Below are 8778 nucleotides of genomic sequence, written 5' to 3' on the forward strand. Positions count from 1 at the left end.
CGGGGCGGTGACGGCGACGGCGTGCGAGCTCGAGGGAGGGCCAGCGCGCGGCGGGGGCGGCGAGCGGCGCGACGGGGAACGGCGTGGGCAGCGCGTCATTGGCGGCGCGTCGTTTGCGGCGCATCGGTGGCGGCGCGTCCAGCGCGGCGACGGTGTCGATCGGCGCAGGCGGTGCATTGTCGACGGAGAGGAAGAAACAAAGGAATAACAGAGGGAAACTGAATTTTTTTTCAAGTGTTGTATATATAGGATGGCCCTTTAGTGTCGTTGTAGCCACTAACCAAATGGCGGGAAGCGACACCCTTTAGTACCGGGTCGGGGATACAACTGGTACTAAAGGCCCCCCTTTAGTACCGGGTGGAGCCACCAACCGGTAGTAAAGGTGGTGCACTGCCGCTGCAGTGCACAAAGTTTAGTCCCACCTCACCGAGCGAAGGGCAGCCGCACTGGTTTATAAACCCAGCCGCGGCTGCTCCTTGGAGCTCCTCTCCAAAGCAGGCTTCTGGGCTTAAACTACTGCGCTCCCCTATGGGCCTACTAGTCCTTGCTGCCTGCATCCTAGTCTAACTACAGGTTGGGTTTCTAATCGTATGTAGGCCGTTGTGGCCTAGTAGTTGGGCTTTTTTTATTTTTTTTATTTTTTATGTTATTTAGTTTCTTTTATTTCTGAGTTGTTTTTTGATTTATCTAGAGTTTCTTTGTGAACATTTATGTTTTAGGTAAATAAAATTATAAACTTTCTGTTACTGCCAGTAGTTTTCAAATTTGAATAGTTTAGATTTGAATTATTTGGAATTTGTGTGAATCACTAGTTTGTAAATAACTTTACTTTAAAAATAGAATTTTAGTGATTCTTTTTTCTTATGCTTAATATTAGTGTTTTTATCATTATATTTAATTTGGTAATACTTAGGTTATTTCAAAAAAATGAAATGCCGTTGTAACACATGAGTTTTCGTCCGAAACCCTGATACTTCAAAAGAGATTGTCTGTTTCTTACACAAAGTGCATCCAGTTTTCGCCGTAACCCTCTTAACTTTTTTGCACATGTTATGTGGGTGAAATGATGATACAATGACAAGTTTCAACGTTTTCAGAGTTCATTTATAGTGCTTTCCAATTTCAGGGTCATTTAGCTCAAAAAAATCAGTAAAAGCATGAAAAATAGCAAATGAAATCAGAAAGGGTTGGAAATTGATGACGTGGCTTTGAAGGTGCATACTGAAGGCTCAAAAAGTCTGGAGTTGAAATAAGTTTGAAAAGATGAAATGCCTTTGTAACAGATGAGTTTTCGTCCGAAACCCTGATACTTTGAAAGAGATTGTCCATTTTGTACACGAAGTGCATCCAGTTTTTGTCGTAACCCTCTAAAGTTTTTGCACATGCTATGTGGGTGAAATGTTGATACCATGCCAACTTTCAACCTTTTCAGAGTTCATTGTAGTGCTTTTCACTTTCAGGGTCATTTATCAAAAAAATTCAGTAAATGAGCTGAACATTAGCAAATGAAGTCAGAAAGGTACACATTTGTCCGAAGCACAAAAGTACACGTTTCAAATGCAAAATAGATAAGCACCCTAACTATTACAAAGATTCCCTACTGTCTTCGGGTGTGAAACTTTGCGCCGTAACCATGGAAAACCTTCATCATTTAACTGATTGCTCGAGTCAATATTCACTATGAAGGGAGCAATTTCATGAAACTTTTCATAATCTTCTAACATGTCTGTCTTGTTATCCACTCCCACGATGTTTCTTTTACCTGAAAGAACTATGTGGCATTTTGGCTCATCGTATAATGTATTTGCTTCCTTATCTTTTCCTTTTTCTCGGCTTGGTAGACATGTCCTTCACATAGAAAACCTGTGCCACATCATTGACTAGGACGAATGGTTTGTATACGTAGGCAAGATTGTTGAGATCCATGCTACATCTTGAGCTTGCGTTGGTCTTCCTTGAAGAGGAAAGGGTGATGCAGCACAGTAGCGTAAGTATTTCCCTCAGTTTTTGAGAACCAAGGTATCAATCCAATAGGAGGCTCCTCACAAGTCCCACGAACCTACACAAACAAACAAAGAACTTGCAACCAACGCGATAAAGTGGTTGTCAATCCCTTCACGGCCACTTGCGAAAGTGAGATCTGATAGAGATAATATGATAAGATAAATATATTTTTGGTATTTTGTGATATAGATGCAGGAAGTAAAGATGCAAATAAAAGTAGATTGAAAGCTTATATGATAAAAGATAGACCCGGGGGCCATAGGTTTCACTAGAGGCTTCTCTCAAGATAGCATAAGTATTACGGCGGGTCAACAAATTACTGTCGAGCAATTGATAGAAAAGCGAATAATTATGATGTTATCTAGGCATGATCATGTATATGAGCATCACGTCCATGACAAGTAGACCGACCTGCCTGTATCCACTACTATTACTCCACACGTCGACCGCTATCCAGCATGCATCTAGAGTATTAAGTTCATAAGAACAGAGTAACACATTAAGAAAGATGACATGATGTAGAAGGATAAACTCAAGCAATATGATATAAACCCCATCTTTTTATCCTCGATGGCAACAATACAATACGTGTCTTGCAACCCTTTCTTTCACTGGGTAAGAACACCGCAAGATTGAACCCAAAGCTAAGCACTTCTCCCATGGCAAGAAAGATCAATCTAGTAGGCCAAACCAAACCGATAATTCGAAGAGACTTGCGAAGATAACTCAATCATACATAAAAGAATTCAGAGAAGATTCATTTATTATTCATTGATAAACTTGATCATAAACCCACAATTCATCGGATCTCAAAAAACACACCGCAAAAAGAGATTACATCGAATAGATCTCCACAAGAGAGGGGGAGAACATTGTATTGAGATCAAAAAAGAGAGAAGAAGCCATCTAGCTAATAACTATGGACCCGAAGGTCTGTGGTAAACTACTCACAACTCATTGGAGGGGCTATGGTGTTGATGTAGAAGCCCTCCGTGGTGGATTCCCCCTCCGATAGAATGCCGGCGACGGCTCCAAAATGGGATCTCGCGGATACAGAAGGTTACGGTGGCGGAAATATTTCTTCGGTGGCTCCCTGGATATGTAGGCTTATATAGGAGGAAGAAGTACATCGGTGGCCGCCCGAGGGGTCCACGAGACAGGGGGGCGGACCCTCCTATCTCGTGGCCGCCTCGGCTGCTTCTTGGCTTGCACTCCAAGTTCTCTGGATCACGTTCGTTCCAAAAATCAGGCTGCCGAAGGTTTCATTCCGTTTGGACACCGTTTGATATTCCTTTTCTTCAAAATATTTAAATAGGCAAAAAAACAGCAATACGGGCTGGGCCTCCAATTAGTAGGTTAGTCCCAAAAATGATATAAATGTGTAAAATAAAGCCCATAGACATCCAAAACAGGTAATATAATAGCATGGAACAATCAAAAATTATAGATACGTTGGAGACGTATCAATCCACTGTTGTCATTTCATACTACGGGTCTTCCTTTATGCCGCCTCCTGTCATATTGACCCATTTGCACCGAAACAAAAGGACCTTCAAATCACGTACATAGTCAAGTTCCCATATCTCCTTTATGTAACCATAATATTTGTCATTTCCCCTACTGGTTGCTGCATCAAAGCGGACACCAATGTTTTGGTTGGTGCTCTTTTTATCTTGGGCGATCGTGTAAAATGTATTCCCATTTATCTCGTACCCTTTGAAAGTAAATATGTTCGAAGATGGTAACTAGGATAGCAAGTACATGTCATCTTGAATAGAGGCGTCAAGCATGGCACGTGTCTGCAACCAACCGGCGAAAGTCCTCGTTTGTTCATGTGTAATCCACTCTTCAAACTACTCCGGGTATTTGGAGCTTAAAAGATTCTTGTGTTCCTCAATATACGGAGCCACCAAGGCGGAATTTTGTAGAGTTGTGTAGTGTGCTTCAGTGAGAGAATACCTGTCCATACATATTATTTGATCTGGTCCTAGCATGCAATTTCCACCCAGTCTGCCCTCATGCCACGATTCAGGAACACCAATCGGCTTAAGGTCAGGAATAAAGTCAACACAAAACTCAATGACCTCCTCATTTTCATGGCCCTTGGAGATGCATCGTTCTAGCCTAGAACGGTTATGAACATATTTCTTTAAGACTCCCATCAACCTCTCAAAGGGGAACATATTGTGTAGAAATACAGAACCCAGAACGACAATTTCTTCGCATAAGTGAACTAGGACGTGCGTCATGATATTTAAGAAGGATGGTGGGAACACCAACTCGAAACTGATAAGACATTGCACCAAATCATTCTCCAACCTTGGTATGATTTCTGGATAGATTACCTTCTGAGAGATTGCATTGGGGAATGCACATAGTTCTAGACGGTACCTTCATACTGAGCAATCATTCAAAGAAGATTTCCTTCTCTTCTTTGGTAATAGCATAGCTGGCATGACCCTGATGTATGCCGTCCTTTCTGTCCATACGTTGTTGGTCCTCCCGTGCCTTCGATGTATATTTTGTCTTCCCATTCACGCCCAAGAAGCCAAGCAGGGTCAAACAAAGATTCTTCATCACGTGCATCACGTGGATTGCAGAGCGGACCTCTAGGTCTTTCCAATAGGGCAGGTCCCAAAATATGGATTTCTTCTTCTACATGGGTGCACGTCCATCATCGTCATTCGGAACAGATTGTCTGCCAGGACACTTTCCAAAGATTACCTTCAAATCCTTGACCATATCATGTACATCATCACCGATACGGTGGCGAGGCTTCGTTCGGTGATCTGCCTCACCTTTGAAATGCTTGACTTTCTTTCTTATGGGATGTCTGCTCGAAAGAAATCGGCGATGTCCCGAGTACACATTCTTCTTACAATTATCCAAATATATATTGTCGGTATCATCCAAACAGTGCGTGCATGCGTGGTATCCCTTGCTTGTCTGTCCTGAAAGGTTACTAAGAGCAGGCCAATCATTGATGGTCACAAACAGCAACGCATTTAGGTCAAATGCTTCCATTTTGTGCTCATCCCATGCCCGTACACCTTTTCCATTCCACAGCTATAAGAGTTATTGAACTAATGGCCTTAGGTACACATAAATGTCGTTGCGGGGTTGCTTAGGGCCTTGGATGACCACTGGCATCATAATGAACTTCCGCTTCATGCACAACCAAGGAGCAAAGTTATACATACATAGAGTCACAGTCTAGGTGCTATGGTTGCTGCTCTTCTCTGCAAAGGGATAATTGCCATATGTGCTTAGACCAAACCATACGTCCCTTGCATCACCTGCAAAGCCCTCCCAGTACTTTCTCTCGATTTTTCTCCACTGTGACCCGTCAGCGGGTACTCTCAACTTCCCGTCTTTCTTACGGTCTTCTATGTGCCATTGCATCGACTTGGCATGCTCTTTGTTTTGGAACAAACATTTCAACCGTGGTATTATAGGAGCATACCACATCACCTTGGCAGGAATCTTCTTCCTGGGGCGATCGCCCTTGACATCACCAGGGTCATCGCGGCTGATCTTATAGGGCAACGCACCGCATACTGGGCACGCTATGAAATCCTCGTACTCACCACGGATGAAGATGCAATCAGTTGGGCATGCATCTATCTTATGCACCTCTAATCCTAGAGGGTAGAGAACCTTCTTTGCTTCGTATGTACTCTCTGGCAATTCATTGTCCATTGGAAGCATCTTCTTTAACATTATCAGCAACTTTCCAAATCCCTTGTCAGATACACCATTCTCTGCCTTCTATTGCAGCAATTCCAGTGTGGTGCCTAGCTTTTTCTTGTCAGCTTCGCAATTCAGGTACAACAATTTCTTGTGATCTTCTAACATGCGCTGCAACTTCTTCTTCTCCTTTTCACTTGCGCATTTTCTCTTTGTGTCGGCAATAGCCCGACCTAGATCATTAGCGGGCTCATCTGATGCCTCTTCTTCAGCTTCTTCCCGCATTGTCGGCTTGACTTCTTCCATCATTGTTGTACCATCGTATTCAGGGAACCCATGGATAGGATAGCAGTCGTCGTCCTCTTCTTCTTCATTGTCTTCCATCATAACCCCTCTTTCTTTGTGCTTGGTACAAACATTATAGTGGGGCATGAAACCAGACTCAAACAGGTGGACGTGAATGGTTCTTGACTTAGAGTAATTCAGATCATTCTTGCAGCCAGCACATGGAAAGGCATAAAACCATCTGCCCACTTGTTTGCCTCAGCCGCAAGGAGAAAAGTATGCACGCCACTAACTAACTGGGGAGAGCATCGGTCATCGTACATCCATTGCCGTCTCATCTTCATTTACACAGCACCGAAAATACCAAATTAATACAAGTTCATACATAAAGTTCGTACAACACTTATTCTCATAAAACAACATACAAATAACTCTCTAGCTGTATACAACAAACGCGATCAAGATCGCAACTAAGGTAACAATTGATCCAACAGCATAATGATACCAAGCCTCACTATGGATGGCATTTCTAATCTTTCTAATCTTCAAGCGCATTTTCTCCATCTTGATCTTGTGATCATCAACGACATCGGTAACATGCAAATCCAATTCCATCTTCTCCCCCTCAATTCTTTTCAGTTTTTTTTTTCAAATACTTGTTTTCTTTTTCAACTAAATTTAACCTCTCGACAATAGGGTCGGTTGGAATTTCCGGTTCACATACCACCTACATAAAAATATCTATGTCAACTTGATGGGTATAATTTGTCATAAACACTAAATGCAACAAATAGTTATAAAAGAGAATATACCACATCTGAATCATAACCGGGACGAGGGCCGATGGGGTACGTAGGTATATATAGGAGGAAGAAGTACGTCGGTGGCCGCCCGAGGGGCCGACGAGAGAGGGGGCGCACCCTACAAGGGGGGGGGGGCTCCTATCTCGTGGCTTCCTCGGCAGCTTCTTGACTTGCACTCCAAGCTCTCCGGATCACGTTTGTTCCAAAAATCACGCTGCCGAAGGTTTCATTCCGTTTGGACTCCGTTTGATATTCCTTTTCTTCGAAATACTGAAATAGGCAAAAAAACATCAATATGGGCTGAGCATCCAGTTAGTAGATTAGTCCCAAAAATGATATAAATGTGTAAAATAAAGCCCATAAACATCCAAAAGGGGTAATATAATAGCATGGAACAATCAAAAATTATAGATACGTTGAAGATGTATCATCATCCAGCTTGAAGCTGAAGCGCATACCACCAACTAGGTGAGGCCTATCACACAGGCCACGCTTGTCTTCGCAGTATTCGCATATATCGAATTCCTTTTCGTCGTCAGACATTTCCTATGTTCATAGTTGAAACATTAATGAAAAATCGACCGAAGGCCACTACCAGGGAACTCAACACACAGCTCACTATTACTCAATATGCAACGGGTTGACTATAGGTCTGTCGAGTCTTCCTTCCTAAACTCTCATCTCACGTATATGGTGGGCTCTCCCTCTTTGATATTGCGACCGTTGGTGATGGTCGCTACTCCTCCTTTCCCTAGTGCATTACAAATATCTAGCATAAGGAAAAGAAAGAGAAGTGACCCCCACAACAACAGTCAGCTTTCTTCTTCTCTCATATATGGTGGACACTCCGTCATCGATTTTCAACCATCGATGATGGTCACTAATCCTTCTTCCCCTAGTGCATAACAAAGGTCTAGCACAAAGAGAAGAAGGAAACGCGACCCCCACGACAACAGTCAACATTCTTCTCTCATATATGGTGGAGACTCTCCCTCACCGATTTTTGGACAATCATGTATGGAGCCCCGACATACTTAAAGTCAACTCAAAATGTCGTTTAATTCTCTTTCTAGCAAACCCGGGGCACTCGATGTTTCCTACATATTCTAGCACAAGTCATGCTTAAATTCACGAAAAAATTCGGCATGACCTTTGCTAAAATAGGACATACCGAGAGCCTGAAATTTGCCGGAATGGAAATTAATCAACACTCCGGCAAAACATTGGTCACTTGGAAATGAATGAACACATCGCACATGAGCATAAAATGGTGCTCATTGCATTTCCATGGTTCAATATTGACAAAAACATTTCAATATATCTGATAACTAAATACCCTAGTTCGGAAGTAGAGGAAGGTGGAGAAGGAGGAGGTGGACTTTTAGCTCACCGACTCGGGTGTAGAGGAAGTGGAGGTAGCTCGGATGACGATCACTCCAAGGAGACACGACTAAGCCTGCATATTCCACTGAGTAAACTTTAATTAGATCATCAAATATCATATAGCATTATTTGATGACAAAGTGATAATGACATAAAAATCAAACAAGTTTTATTATTTTTCTTACTAAATATAAACTAGTTCTATAGTAAAATTTTAATTAGATCATCAAATATCATATAGCTAAATTTTCTTACTAAAATAAACTAGCTGTATTAATTCAACTACTTCGACTTAACACTTACTATAAATAAAAATAAACTAGGTCTTACTAAAAATAAATTAGTTCTTACTAAAAATAAACTAGTTCTATTAATTTAACTAGTTCAACTAAGCAATTACTATAAATAAAAATAAACTACTTCTTACTAAAAATAAACTAGTTCACCTCGTTCTATTAATTTAACTAGTTCGACTAATCAATTACTATAAATAAAAATAAACTGATTCTTACTAAGAACAGTGGGCGGCCGGAGGAGGAGGGAGGACGGGGCGGCCGGTGGAGGAGGGAGGAGGGGGCGGCCGGAGGAGGAGGGCGGTGGAGGAGGGAGGAGGGGC

This window comes from Triticum dicoccoides, chromosome 1B (genome assembly GCF_002162155.2).
Source record: "Triticum dicoccoides isolate Atlit2015 ecotype Zavitan chromosome 1B, WEW_v2.0, whole genome shotgun sequence".
NCBI classification, from domain to species: domain Eukaryota; kingdom Viridiplantae; phylum Streptophyta; class Magnoliopsida; order Poales; family Poaceae; genus Triticum; species Triticum dicoccoides.